This window comes from Amblyomma americanum, chromosome 9, assembly GCF_052857255.1.
Source record: "Amblyomma americanum isolate KBUSLIRL-KWMA chromosome 9, ASM5285725v1, whole genome shotgun sequence".
Classification (NCBI taxonomy): domain Eukaryota; kingdom Metazoa; phylum Arthropoda; class Arachnida; order Ixodida; family Ixodidae; genus Amblyomma; species Amblyomma americanum.
In genome coordinates, this window is record NC_135505.1 from 16,586,092 (window position 1) to 16,601,878 (window position 15,787).

Below are 15,787 nucleotides of genomic sequence, written 5' to 3' on the forward strand. Positions count from 1 at the left end.
GATCAGTCTCCCGCACCTTCTAAGGACGCTGGTCTCCGCAACATCATTAAAGGAAGAGTTCGCAACAAACACCCACCCTATCGCATCCGACCCTCTTGGTCCCCGCCCCGCGCAGACTTACGCTCAAATCGCTGCATCAACCCCTCCCTTTGTCCACCCACCCAGACCGGCACCGATATACAACCAGATCTGCGCAATGGCGACGGCTCAAGCTGCGCCATCCTATTACGCACCTTGGCGCCCCTCCCGACCAATGTGCTACTACTGTGGAATCAGAGCACATATCTCCCGTTTCTGTCGTCGACGCCTTCGGGACGAGCGCCTGTGGTTACGCAGCCTTTGAGAGTGAGCAATCTTCTTCCTATTATCAACACCGGACTTCTTCCAGCCCGCCTCGCCGATTCTCTCCGCCGCCGGTACCCTCGTCTGCACCCAGTGGGGCCTATGTTTCCCGATGCCGGTACCCAGCTCCATATCGCCGCGCAGTGTCCCCACTCCGACCCGCAACAGCTCTCCCTGTCCGTTACTCGGAAAACTAGGCGATGCAGTTTCCGGAGGCGAAACTGCACTTTGCGAACTCGCTGAAAATCCTCCAGACCGCCTGTTCAATATGATTTGTGTTTTAGCGGAAGGATTACCTGTCGAAGCTTTGATCGCCACACGGGCTACAATTTCTGTTATTCACGCTGATTTGTGCTGCCATTTGCGGAAAGTGACGACAGCATATGATGGGGCTGAACTTCGTGGAGCAAATGATGTCACACTGCGCCCTTCCGCGAAATGCACTGTGCGCGTTGTTATCGATGGTGTCCGCCACCATGTGCAGTTTGCAGTGCTCTCACCATGTGCGGATCTTATAATTTTTGGATTCGATTTCTTGTCAACAGCGTCAGCGTTAATTTCTTCGGGCGACCGTGTCATCCGTATGAGAGACAGTGATTTTTCCTCTGATTTTTCCGACCATCATCATCCCCTCACTGCCGCTGCTGTTACAGTTTTGCCTCCTCTGTGCGAAAAATTTCTTACCGTTGTTCCTGACTGCATCACTGATGGGACGTACTCATCGCACCAACTCATCGACATTTTGCACGCGGAAGCGCCTTCCCGTCAAGTCTTGTCACGTTCTGCAGTGGCTCAGCGATCGTAGCAGCCATGAACACTTCACGCGAATCCATCGTGCTGCCTAAAGGAACTTCCCTCCTTTGCGAAGTGGATGCTCAACACATGTCCGTGATGGTGCTCACTGCCCCTCTGCATCAGCAACCTGTTTCATCAGACGTCTCTCTTACTGTTCTAACAAAGACAATTAATCCGAAACTCACACCGCATCAACGCTAAGAATTGCTCACATTGCTTCGCAATCACCAAGCCATTTTCGATGCCATTTGCCCACGGACTACTGTTGCACACTACCGCATCTTTACCAAGGGAACTCGGTCGTACGGCGACGTCTTTATCGGGTTTCTCTCTCCGAACGAAAAGTCATTCGGAACGGGGATACTCCGAAGGCCGGACGGGAGCGAGTCTTCCCGCCGCTTCCTCGCCCCGCCGGGGAAGAGCGGAGCCGCGGCCGACACGTCCGCTCGCGCCGGCGATCCCAGCCGAAGCGCTCTGCCCCCTCTCCCGCGCGCGGGCTTCAGCAGTCTCCCGCGCAGTGATGCTGGCGCCCTCTCTTGTCAGTTAATGAACTGACAAGGGAATGCGTTCCTCCTCGAGGTGAGACTGCTGCCGCACGGTGTATCGCGGCAAAGCAAACACAGGGGCTGCAGGGCAGGTCCCCACATTCCCCCAACCTTAAATTGACCCATGCGCCTTAAAGTACATGCTATGGAGGAGTCTCCTGGTCTTCATGTCCTTGAGGCACGTCTTGCAGCGGAGGTCACGCCAACAGCGTCCACGTAGACTACCGCGGTGCTCCGAAGGCGGCCTGAAGGTCTTTGCTGGACGACTCGCATGGCCAGCGGACTACCGTGTCCGCAGGACCGCGAATAGAAGGCCGGTGGGAAAACTGCAGGCCAGGATTCTGCAGTAGTCGCCAGGGCAGCAGGAGCCGGAGGTGACTGCTAACTGGTCTCGCCACAGCTGCCCCGGATGAATGCGGCGAGCAGGATACAGGCCGCTCCGTCGCAGCAGGTGGCAGCGAGACGATGTGCACCGGACAGCAAGCCTGGGTGGCTCCACCGGATCTGCAAAATTGCCGAAACGCTCTCGGTGTGCCTTTAACGTAGGTCACGGGGAGGGGAAACGGCATCCGTAAGGGCCTCGTGGCACAATGCCTAACTCGCTAGCAAAACGTGTCGGCGGCTGTGCAAACGCAAAGTTCGAGTGAACAAAGCCCTTTCTTGAGTTGAATGACCCCGTGGCGCAGAGTCGCAGCCACGGCAGGTCCGGACGAAATCGCCAACGGCAGGGCACGCTAGGAAATAGTTTATTATCCTAACGCGAGGTAAAGCAAACTGCGGAAGAATGTTCTATTCGTAAAATAGATGTTCAGCAGCTCACCAGACCGTTGACGTCGTCTGGCGTTGGTGTTCGGGGGCCGGCGGGCAGCGAAAGGGGTTCTTGGGGCGCTTAGGTCCTGTCCGGCAGCGAGAGTCCCCTTCCCGCCACGCGTTCCCCCTTTTATCCCCTCGGTCATTGCCTCCCTAGCAGCAAATCGTTGCCGTCAAGCTTAGGCACGTTACCCTCTTCGCAGAAGGCAGCGCGCTGCCGAGACGCCCCGTCAGTGCTGGGGCGGAAATGAGCAAAGTCGCAGGGGTGCCTTCTCTCCACATTCCTGGTGGCCAGCGCACCTCCTGTGAAGTCCCGATCGCCGCTGGCGCGGGGGACGAGTAGGGGATAGCAGTAATTCCACACATTCTGCCACAATATCTTCAGGTTGGTTGTATGATATGCAATTAAAAGTATATTTAGATATAGGGGCACGCAAAGAACGTTTAGGTTGAACGCTCTATCATAATGATGTTTTTTGCGAGACTAACAACGGAGTTCAAAACGTTGCGGTATTTCCTATATTGGGCTGCCAGCGCAAGCCTAAAAGGCTGTATTTTTAGTTCTCTTATATAGATTATCTATTTTGAGAATGCTTTCCGAAAGCGCATTTTTCATCAAAGAGTTAAATGTGAACTTGAACTTCATTTTACATTTGAAATTAGTAGTGCTAGAGGAAACGGCCTGTGAGAAATATTTGCAAATGTACTCAAGCGTCTGCGCAGGGTCGCGAAATTTATAATCAACTGACCAATCGGTAGCAGCAAGGGATTCAATAAAAGTTCGGTCGTTAAATACAGATGAAAAGTACGAACAGTTGGGGCAAGATGCTGTTGTGTTAACGGATACGAAAATAAAAATGGTCAGTGATTTCGACGTTTACTACTCCAGAAATGAGCGGAAGTGATAAATTTGAAAGCGCATGATCGATGAGCGAATGAGTGCCGTGGGAAGTATATCTTGTAGGGGAACCAATTAGGCATTCAAAGCCGTTGCCAGTAAAACAATCAGTATATGCTTTGTATGTAGAGCAACTGGTGTTGAGAGGATTGATATTTGTCTCTTATTATTAATACCCCTCATTCATGTATCCCATAGTTCTGCGTTGGAAGGTATTACTGAATGCAAGACTGTCGCAATAGACACTGAAATGAAGACCAGGCCGCAGACGAGTGACACTATTCAGCAGGGGTATTCGAGCATTAACACCTCTTTTTTTTGGGCTAGTTGGTGCATACTTGATTTAGAGAAAACCTAGCGCAAAAACATGCAACCACAAAGACAGAACAGATGAAACACAAGCGCTATCGAGCAGTTGTGGCGCGAAATTTGAAAAAAAAATTACTGAGGGAAGCAAAGAAAGACCAACCTGCACGGACTAGCAATGTGAGGATGATTCGGATGATGATGTGAACGAATAAATTTCTGCCTGTAACCCGGTGCTTGTCTGCGAAGCTTCTTCCACGTGCCTGCAGATCGAAATGACGTATGGAGAAGTATAACTGGCGCTGTAGAACAGAATCTATTTAGGATGGGCGGAAGAACTTTCGCCCGGGAAAAGCTACAATGACGAGAGTGATGAAGGAAGCGATGTCGAGGCCTGCCGTGGAAGCCAGCAGACCTCCAGGCTAATCTGTCGCAGCCGGGGCACCGAGAGCAATGCAGAAAGCTTCGTTAGCTAGGTGAGTACCCGCTTGGTTTGTGGCGCATGCATGGATGGGAAAGCTTCAGGATTTGTGAAGCGCTAGCGCTAGGGAAATCAGAACGAGGGAAATGGCAGCAGGTGGAGCGGGAAAAAGGGAGCTGGCGCTCACGGCTAGTGTGGTAGGAGGCCGCTGGAAAGCTTCATCAGAGACGGCGTTGGAGCAGAATACTAGGCTGCTGGAATTGAGATCTAAGATTGCGCAAGTTTGGACTCCAGCGCAGGAGCATATACATACTCGAAACAGAAAGGTTACGTCTCGACTGAAAGAGACGACAAAATGCCACTGAGGCGGGCGACCAACAGATGGTCACGTCAGAGAAGGCGACTACCTACCTAAAGGAGTTTTTGGACTCGGTGGTGGAGGTCACACACAGGGGCAAATCAGTGTGCGCGAAATGTGAAGGGGGACAGGTCGCCGGCAGGCGAGCTATGCAGGGCAGAATAGATCAGTGTGAAGGAAGGTGGCAAAGAAGAGTGGAGAGTTGGGCTTTTTTGTTGATGAACATTTTGGGAACAGCGCTAACACAGGACGGAGTGAGAACACAACACAGGCGCTGGCTAGCAACTGGCGCTCCGTCCAGTGTTAGCGCTGTTCCCAAAATGATGTAGCAAAGTGTACGAGAAGTAATGATTAGACTTTAAGTCCGGGAATTCTGGTGATGGCTTGTAAGGTTGAGGACTGGGCCGAGGTTGCGCCGAAGGAAGATAATTTTCATGACGGGCAGCAACATCCGGGAAGAGCGTTTGCTGATCAGGAAACGCCCGAGGAAGATCCTGAGAACATAAGGACAACCCTCCCGACCGGGACAGTAAGTGTCCGAGGTAGGAATCTCGCTGCAGTGGCAGAAATGACCACATCAAACAGTGCAGTCAGGGATACTGCGAAACACAAAAATAATCGTCCCAGGACTTCGTATCTGCAAAGAAAATTAGGTTCCGGCCTGAAACTGCAAGCGGAAAGTGCAAAGAACTTGCGGCTCAAAAAGAACCAGAGAAATGAGCGATGCGGGGCACCTGACTGGGCTGCGAAAAGGGTGCGTAGCGCGTATGTGAAAAGGGCAGACATATCTCGCTGCGCCAGGTCGCGGGAAAGGTGTGTGCGCAGCTTGAAGCACGCATGACGTGTCGGGTAAATCATAGGTGCCAGATTTTCAGTCTTCCGGGGTAGAGAGGAGTTAGCATCCTCTCTCTTTTTCATTCGCCCTCCCCCTCTCCTATGAGGAAACCCCTTGTCAAGAAATATTTATTTATTTTATTCTCAGGATACAGAGCACATTAAAGAGGGGAACGGCAATTCACAGCCACATAGAAAATAATTAAGTGAAGGGGGCCAAGTACTGATCCTTGAGGAACCCCAGAGCGAAGTGGTACAACAGAGGAATCAGCGTCATAAATGCTGACAAATTCAACACGAGAAGAAGGAAATCCACGGATCCAGTTAAGAACGCCAGGGTCAATGTTCAGATCCCTTAGTTTATATAATAGCAGTGAGTTATTAACTTTATCGAATGCTTTAGCAAGGTCAAGAAATGTGCAGTCAGATGAAAAAGCAGAGTCCATATAGAAGTGCAAGTCGTAAGTGAAGGAAAGTAGTTGAATGTCACAAGAAAAAACTTTCGGAAGTCATGCTGTGTTAAAGAGAAGAAATTATCCTCGAGAAAATGAAAAAGATGTGTAAATATATGTACAGTACTCACGGATTGAAATAGGACATTCGGAGCGCGTGGCCGTCGCTTCATGGAGCGCCGCCCGTAGATGCTCATGGAACCAAGGTGGTGCATTGTGGTATGGCGCGAGGGGGAGAACATCTACAAAGCAGAATTGTTCCTTCCAGTCGCCAACGAGCCGGCCTATGGTTTACCACATGCCTGCGTGGCACTGCAAGGCTTGCCCTTCGAATGTCCTATTTCAATCCGTGAGTACTGTACCATTATTTTGCATCCTATTGATCTCAAAGATATTGGTGAATGGTTAGACCGCAGCAGTCTTTCAGTCTTCTGTAGTGCACCATGATGATACAGTTATGAGAATATGCATTTCATGGTGATAGACCTATACTCTTTATCATTCCGCGTAAATCTGCCATTTATACCATCAATTCCGCTAGAAGATGTTTGTTTTATATCGACAATCGTTATGATGCCTTGCAAGTGAACATGGTGGGATCTATGGGAAAATTATAGCACAGTTGGAGATCGAGACTTTGGATGCCATTGGCTGAAGGAAACGACTTAACGAAAGTATCATTCAGCACAGTAGCACAGAGGTGGTCGGGAGCAGGTTCGCCGGTGGGTGAAATAACGACACTTTATTGGTGTCCCCAAGTTTTATTTTGTTCCAGAAGCATTTTGGGTTAGTCTTCAGAATGTTCAGGAGGGTTACTTTAAAGAATGTGGATTTAGTAGACTTCAGCGCTCGTTTGTATGCTGAAGCAGTTGTCTTGTATGCTGCCCAATGGACAGGGTTTAATGAATATTTACCAGTTCGAAAAAGTAATGAGCGAAAAATGTTGGGCTAGTTTGTACATATTCATAATGAACAACAGCGCAGGAAACACGGAGAAAAGGGGGAGAATAGACAAAAAAAGCGCTGACTTCAAGTGAAATTTATTACGGGGAGGGACGAATGTATACATCTTCTAATCTTACAAAAAAGAATGAACATACACGAAACCGTCATACAAGGCCTGAACCAATCCGCACGGGTCCAACAACAATAACAAAAACACACTGGCCATAGGAAGATAACACTGGTGCCCATCTTAATTGACAGCGCGATTAAGGACGCGTCCAGCGTTACTTTCCTCTGACCAGAGTGTTTTTTTTTTGTTGGACACGTGCGCATTAGTTCACACCGTGTGAGTCAGTTCTGTCTACGTTTGTTTTTTGTATGATTAGAACATGTATATATTCTTCCCTTCCCCTAATAAGTTTCAGTGGAAGTTAGCGCTTGTTTTGTCTATTGTCCTCTTTTGTCCATGTTTCCTGCGCTGTTATTAATTTCCAAGCAGTATTTTCTTTTTGTTAAGAAATAGTTTTAAATATCTGTTACACCATGCAGCATGGATATTTGAGTACAGACGCGGAAGAAGGTTAAGACGATGAATCAATTAAGATATTTTATTTCGGCACATATCCCTGTTTGTTTCTACTGAGCGCTCGAGATAACCTGGTGAAAATATATCTTAAAAGGAGACCAGTTTTTACGGGCATGCGATAAATCGAGCGTGAAATGCGAGATATCGTGATCGCCCAGGCCGTGCATATGTATTACTTGTGACATGGCATCCTCAGATGATGTCATTACAAGATGTAAACAGGCGGAGAGGCTATATACTATGTACTATATAATATTCTATATGCTAGGCTGTATGCTAAAGGCCCCGCCTTCTAAAGAACGGGTCTGCGAGCCACGGTATCGCCCGACGAGGACAAGTCCAGTCTTGTAGTTGTAAAAACACCGGTTTATTCCGGATACACAAAAAACACTTAGGAAGGACAATACAAACATTCGCACAACAAGCTAACAATTTAAAATTTAAAGAAGGAATATGAACTCTATGAAATAAATCAATCAAAATCATATCAGAATGTTTCATAAATATATTCCAAGACACAAACAGGAGTTGTAATGGCGAAGCGGCAACACAGGGGAATTGGGGGCTGATTTTATGGGAGGAATTAATTTCAGGTCATGGGCAGTGGCAGCTTGAAGAAAGCTGCCATATTTTACGATGATGAACTTCACTGTTCTTCACATTATACAAAGGCTACCGCACAATCCAGAAGGTGTTTTTTTTCAAGCGATGTTTATTGCCTCCGGATTTAAAAGGGTACGCAATGATGGATGATGAGCAGGCTTAAATAAATGAAGAAAGGTTCGCTGATCTAATGAAGTCAGGGAGTGAACGATGATGTGGTCCCTGTGTCCAAGCGATATATGAATCCGGATTGTTCGGTGAGGGGCCCCTGCCGCAAGGTGCGGAATTCTCGTCGGATTCAGCCCCGGGCAAACCCACAGCAGATGGCGAATATCGCATTCAGTATCTCCTTTCTTGCAGACTGGACACCCGGGGCGGGGACATAAACCTTGAAATTGGGGCCACTTTTGTTTCACGGCTGGAGTTAGGGCAACCCCAACCCGTATCCTCCGAAGCGCAACCTCCTCTGCACGGGTAAGACCACGGGGGAGGGTTACCACTCACTTAGGGACTAGAGCACTTGTCCGTCCGTAGGTGTTCATTTCTTGTTAAAAGGAGGGTGATGTCATCCAGAGTGAGGACTCGAGGCAAAGACAAGGTTGGGATCGAAAGGTCGGTCGCAGGATCTGCACGGCTTTGTGAGCTAAGGAGGTCACGTGGGACCCACTCAATACGGATTGGAAGCGGGATGCGTGCCGCTAGACGATGGATGTCTTGGAAAATTTCTTGGGTGCCACTTACGCGTCGTAGTAGGCGTGTGACGTGAAGGGCGCCGGTGCGAACGACCATGAGGGCTATTGGTACCATGGGAACGGCGGCCGCCCAGTAAAGTGCCTCCTGAACCGCAAGCATCTCCGGACAGAAGGAGGTTCTGGGAGGCGAAACCATAACGTTTTGTTCAGGACAGGCTTGCAAGGGCAGTAAACTGCCGTTTTTTTCGCAGACCTGGATGCTTGCGTTAACGTATATAATGATGAAGCCATGCATATATTGGCGTCTTGTTCTGTAATTCGGTCGTGAAACGACAACGCCGCGAGGATAGATGATAGCCGGCCTAGATCAGTTGGCCTGTTGTCGCTTAGCGGCGCAAAACGCCAGTGAGGGATAACTTGGGGAGGCGGTTGTAGAATGAAGTGCGATGAAGCATATGCCTTGAGTGCACACGTTGTGTGTGTAAGGTTAGGCATTCAGCTGCGCATGTTCATGGAGCGCCACGATTGAGGTGATGCGTGGAAGGGAAGTGATGACCCTCATTGCCTTTCGATTAAGAGCTTCAAGGCGATCCCGTTGAGCCTTCGTCAAATGCTGGAATTGGGCTTGGTAAACGAGGAGCGGCACAACCGGCCGCACCAACTGTCGTACAACATGAGAGCGGGAGCCGCCATATTTGGAGTAATGCGCCTAATCAGAGCCAACGCCTTAATCGCTTGCTTTTCAGCTCAAGAAAGCCGAGCAGTTCCCGTTCCTGACTCGTGTATTGTCAAGCGTAAGATATTTACTGTCGAACTTGCTTGAAGTGCAGGTCCGGATAGATGGAGACGATGGGTCTTGCAGCGATTTTACGGCGCCCCAGACCTCTGAATAAACTCGTCCGCGATGTCACTAAGATTTATTTTGTGGGTGAGCGCTTTGTGCCCATGGAAAAGTGCTATGTGATTTAAAAGAGCTTGTCCTATTGTTGATTTGAGATAAGTTTTGACGGGACGGAGGCACGAAAACGATCTCTCAGATGTGCTGACGTGACTGCCAGGGAGGCGACGAACGTTGTACAAATGTTCTAAATGAGCTTGATTTGAACTTAGAGGCACAAGACCTTTGGCCGGTTTTCTTACAGGATAATTATTAGGAAGGTTAGGTCTCCTGAATATTACTTAATCCTATCCATGTATTTCTTGGCCGCTGACAAGACTAAAGATGCCTTCTGATTGTGTTGCTTGTTCTAAGCCGTTACGTTAAGATGCGAAGTTTCTAACAACCTTGGTATGCCATCAAGGCTAACATATCGGAAATCAATGTGGTGCATTAGATGAAAGTAAACGCTCCAAACGAAAAGGCTTAAAAGCCGAATCTGGAATCGCCAAACATGTCGAGGGGGAGAAAGTACTCAAGGAGACTTGACTCAAACAAAAACGAAGGACCACTTACAGAGAAAATAGCGGCTGTAAATAACAATCTGTACCGACTCACAGACAGCTTAGAAATGCTCAATGCGAAAGGAGAGGAACTTATTGCGTTTAGGGACGCGGTTTGATAGACTGATGGCGTAGTGCTGACACTCCAGACTTGTGTCGGCTTTCGTTCCTCAAAGTACGACTCTGTGTTGGAAAGAATTATTCCTAATGAGACTGAAGTCACGAAATTCCGTCCCATTGTCGATTTGTTGTCTTTTACACTATAGCCTCAGGCAGACATGATCGACAAAATACGTGAAAAATTGACTGAAATGGAAGTACGAAGATTCTGTGGAAGCTTTATAGATTTCTTTGTAGCTGTATAGCTGCGCTTGGGTCGATGCCAATAAGTAATTACTTCTTTGTTACAAATATACTCCAGCTTTGAAGATTGCTCTGAATATTTGACCTACACAGTTCCCAGTTCGAGTAATTGATCAATTCACTCTCGCCCTACCGGTTAGCTTAGTTGCTAGAGCTACTGATCCGGCAGAGCAGTGATCACTCGTTCGAACCCCGGACCAGGACGAATTTTTTTTTGAATGCGAAGTTTCTGTGGGAGCTCTACAGCTTTCTTGTGTAGCTGTATGGCTGCGCCTGGCTGGATGCCAATGAGCAATTACGCCCTCGTTATGGAAAGATATAGCAGGACTGTTAACTTGGAGATTCATGGAATTGCTAGGATTCCAAATAAGAACCTGCAGTATTTCCTCGGTTCTTTTGCCCCCAAACTTGAAATATCTGCCATTGATACTCTGCTGTTCACCGTCTACCACATTCAAACTATCTTTAATTCGGCACCAGGTACATATCGTTCTGAACTACCCAATTAGTGCAATAACTGTTTGAAAAATGGCCACTACACTGCTCACATATTTGAGGCACTCTCTGTAGAGTAAAAGCCACGCAAACAGCTCGACGAGCCCCACGGCCCCGTACACTTGGCGTAGGTTGACACTGCAAGAAACTGTATACAGTGTATGAACTTATACACATTGTGCACATGCGAGTAGGAAAAGAAAATTGAAGAAAAAGAAAATAGAATGAACGAAAACACAAATACGCGCCGGAAAAATCAGCTTATACAACACAATGCAAACAGCTGGGAATAAGGAAACGCAGCATTTCTTTTCCGTAATTAGAATGTGTGAAACTTGCTACTCTTGCACTCTCACAGGGCTATGCGCTTTTATTCGTTTTATAGATGAAATGCTCCAGTAAAAAACTCTTACTATACGTAATTCCCATTTCATGGCACTTAAGAAGCGTGGTTTATGAAGCTCTGTTATCGGGTTAAAATGAATTCTTTGAAGAGGGGTTCGACATGGCAGTTCTATGAAGAATTTTTTGCAGCACGGATCGTTTTCTTTTCTCTATTTATTTATTTATTTATTGCACCTTTAGGGCCCGAAACCATTACAGAGGGAAGTGGGGATACATGAAAAATTCAACAGGAACAGGAACAACAAGGAGGAGAAAAAACAAAATAAACCAGGCATACATAACAAGTGCAATAACCGGAAGTCAGTGGGGATACATTAAAACAGCGTGTAAACAGTAAAATGCAAATTTCATACGGTAATAAACAAATACATACTCAGAGCGAACCATTAATGACTTTTCGAAATGTAATAGTATCAGAAATATCTGCGATGTCATGGGGAAGGTGATTCCAGCTGACACAAGTTCGGGGCATGAATGAATCATGAAAACATTTTGTGTGACAAGATGGGATTCCAACTTTATGAGGGTGATCATTGCGTGCTGATATGTAACATGGTTTTGATAGTACCTTTTCTTTGCGAATTCTGTTGTGGCAAATTTTATGAAAAAGTCGCAATGCAGCTATTGATCTGTGGTGGGAAAGAAGATGTAGGGACAAACTTGATTTCCCGGCGGTTGCTCTGCTTGCTCGGGGATAATTAGAAACAATACAATGGCAGGCGTGGTGCTGCAGTTTCCAAAACTGAAACGAGTGAATCGATGTCAGGGCGTCCGACAGATGCAGCAAATTCGAACTTGGACCCTGCCAATGTTCCATACAGGAATACTTTTATTGAACTGGATGAATGTGACAAATTTCTGCGAAGATACCCAAGAATGCGATCAGCGTTATTTATTATGTATTCAACAGGAGTTTTCCAAGACAGGTTACAACAAACGTAAGCACCGAGATATTTGTTAGACGGCACGGTTTCGAGAGACACGTTGTTAATACAGAGTTTTAGTTTCACTTACGTAGAGGCTTCAAGTACGTAGAGCTCTTACGGGTGACCAGTGCGCATGCGCAGAACGCAAAGGGTATGAGCGAGTCTCACGTACGTACGTGAGATTCGGATTTTTACGTTGCGGTCTTTGCGTTGCTTGCGTACGTAGCGTTGACAAACATGGCGGCACCCTGCCCGCCGCTTCACGGCGATAACAGCTTCGTCGCTAATTCCTCGAGGCGATGTTCTAAACTGCTGTATTCGCCTTCGAATTGCCCATTCTTACCCTCGCATAAGGTTTCAAGCGACAAATAGCTTTTGTTTTTCAGACAGAAGGGCGATCTTTCAGCTGCTAAGCCTGACGAAGTAGCGTTGGTCGCCGTCATAGCAACGGTCTCGCTATGAATGGCTTCGCTTAATGACTTGTCTTGGATGATTTTGGCTACAACCAGTGTCTGTGTTTCTTAGTAGATGGCGCTAGGCGTAACGCGCGGCGTGTTTCGCGTACGTGTAACTTTAAGGGTTTCAAACCACCTGCGTGCACGCTACGTAGACTTCTCACGTTTGCGTACGTGAACCCTCTACGTACGTGAAACTAAAACTCTCTAATAAGATAAACAGAAGGGGCATTGGAGAGACAAGAAATGCGTACATGCTTACATTTATTATTGTTTGCTTGCATGCTTCAAATATAATACCAGTCAGGAACCTTGTTATTGTCGGATTGAAGACAAGAGACATCATTTTAAACTTTAATTTCTCGGTAAATAACGCAATCATTGGTAAAAAGATAAATGACAGAAGTGTTAGCCGGTAAGTCACTTATATAGATAACAAATCATCATCATCATCATCATCATCATCATCATCCTTACTACACCCACTGCAGGGCAAAGGCCTCTCCCATGTCTCTCCAATTAACTCTATCCTTTGCCAGCTGCATCCACCCTTTGCCTGCAAACTTCTTAATCTCCTCCGCCCATCTAACCTTCTGCCGCCCCCTGCTATGATTACTTTCTCTTGGAACCCACTCCGTTACCCCTAAAGACCAGCGGTTATCTTGCCTTCACATTACATGCCCTGCCCACGCCCATTTCTTTCTCTTGATTTCGACTAGGATGTCATTAACCCGTGTTTGTTCCCTCACCCACTCTGCCCGCTTCCGATCTCTTAACGTTACACCTATCATTTTTCTTTCCATGGCTCGCTGCGTTGTCCTTAACTTAAGCTGAACTCTTTTCGTTAGCCTCCACGTTTCTGCCCCGTAGGTGAGTACCGGTAAGATTATGCTGTTGTACACTTTCCTCTTGAGGGAAATTGGTAAACTGCCACTCATGATCTGCGAGAATTTGCCATATGCGCTCCACCCCATTCTTATCCTTCTAGTTATCTCCCTCTCATGATCCGGATCAGCTGTCACTACCTGCCCTAAGTAGACGTATTCCGGCACAATTTCTAGGCTCTCGCTGCCAATTGTGAACTGTTGTTCCCTTGCTAGGCTGTTGAACAATACCTTGGTTTTCTGCATGTTAATTTTTAAACCCATCGATCTGCTCTGCCTGTCTAACTCGTTGATCATGATTTGCAGTTCACCTCCTGAGTGACTCAGCAAGGCAATGTCATCAGCAAATCTCAGATTATTGAGGTATTCTCCATTTATTCTTATTCCCAACTGTTCCCAATTCAGGCCTCGAAATACCTCCTGCAAACATGCGGTGAACAGCATTGGCGAGATCGTGTCTCATTGCCTGACGCCCTTCCTTATTGGAATTTTATTGCTGACTTTATGGAGGACTATAGTAGCTGTGCAGTTGCTATATATATCTTCGAGTATTTTGACATAAGGCTCTTCTACCCCCTGATTACGCAATGCCTGTATGACTGCTGAGGTTTCCACTGAGTCGAATGCTTTCTCGTAATCAATGAAAGCTATATATAGAGGTTGGTTATATTCTGCGCATTTCTCTATCACCTGATTGATAGTGTGAATATGATCTATTGTGGAATATCCTTTACGAAAGCCTACCTGATCATTTGGTTGATTAAAGTCTAACGTTGCCCTGACTCTATTAGCGATTACCTTAGTAAATACTTTGTAGGCAACGGATAGAAGCTGATCGGCCTGTAATTTTTCAAGACCTTGGCGTCTCCCTTCTTATGAATTAAGATAATGTTTGCATTCTTCCAAGCTTCTGGTACAGTCGAGGTCATAAGGCATTGCGTATACAGGGTGGCTAGTTTTTCTAGCACGATGTCCCCTCCATCCTTCAACAGATCTGCTGTTACCTGATCCTCCCCAGCTGCTTTTCCCCTTTTCATTGCTTCTAAGGCTTTCTTTACTTCATCTTTCGTTACTGGCGGGATGACGTATTGCGGTGCACTGCTGTCTTTCTCATTAGCGCTCTGATTACATTGGCTACTGCACAGGTCTGTGTAGAACTCTTCGGCTACGTTAACTATCTTATCCATATTGCTAATGACATTGCCCTGCTTGTCTCTTAATGCATACATCTGGTTTTTACCTATGCCTTGTTTCCTCTTCACTGTTTTTAGGCTACCTCCATTCTTTATAGCATGCTAGATTCTCTCCATATTAAACTTCCTTATGTCGGCTACCTTGCGCTTATTTATTAACTTTGATAGCTCCGTTAGTTCTATTCTATCCGTATTGTTAGATGCCTTCATGTTTTGGCGCTTCTTAATCAGATCTTTCGACACCTTAGATAGCTTCCCGGTATCTTTTCGAACTGTCCTACCGCCTGCTTCTACTGCGCACTCCGTAATTATTGATGTCAGGTTATCGTGCATTGAATGAACATCAAGATCATCTTCCTCAGTTAAAGCCGAGTATCTGTTTTGCAGCGCTATCCTAAACTCCTGTGCTTTCCTTCTTACGGCTAACTCGTTAATGGTCTTCTTCTTCGCTAGCTTCTTCCGTTCCCTCTTCAAGTCTAAGCTAATTCTAGACCTTACCATTCTATGGTCGCTGCAACGCACCCTTCCGAGGACGGCCACATCCTGAATGATGCCAGGTTTAGCGCATAGTATGAAGTCGATTTCATTTTTAATCTCACCATTGGGGCTCTTCCAGGTCCACTTCCTGTTTTCTCGTTTGCGGAAGAAGGTATTCATGATCCGTAAATTATTTCTATCCGCGAATTCGACTAATAGCTCTCCCCTGCTATTTCTAGAGCCTATCCCATAGTCACCTACCGCGTGGTCGTCAGCCTGCTTCTTGCCCACCTTCGCATTGAAGTCGCCCATCAGTACAGAGTACTGCGATTTTGCTCTATTCATTGCTGATTCTACGTCCTCATAGAAGCTTTGAACGGTCTGGTCATCATGGCTGGATGTGGGTGCGTAGGCCTGCACCACTTTCAGCTTGTACCTCCTATTCAGCCTAATTACTATAGCTGCTACCCTCTCGTTAATACTGTAGAGCTCCTCTACGTTGCCGGCTATATCCTTATTAATGAGGAAACCCACACCTAATTCTCGTCTATCCTCTAACCCG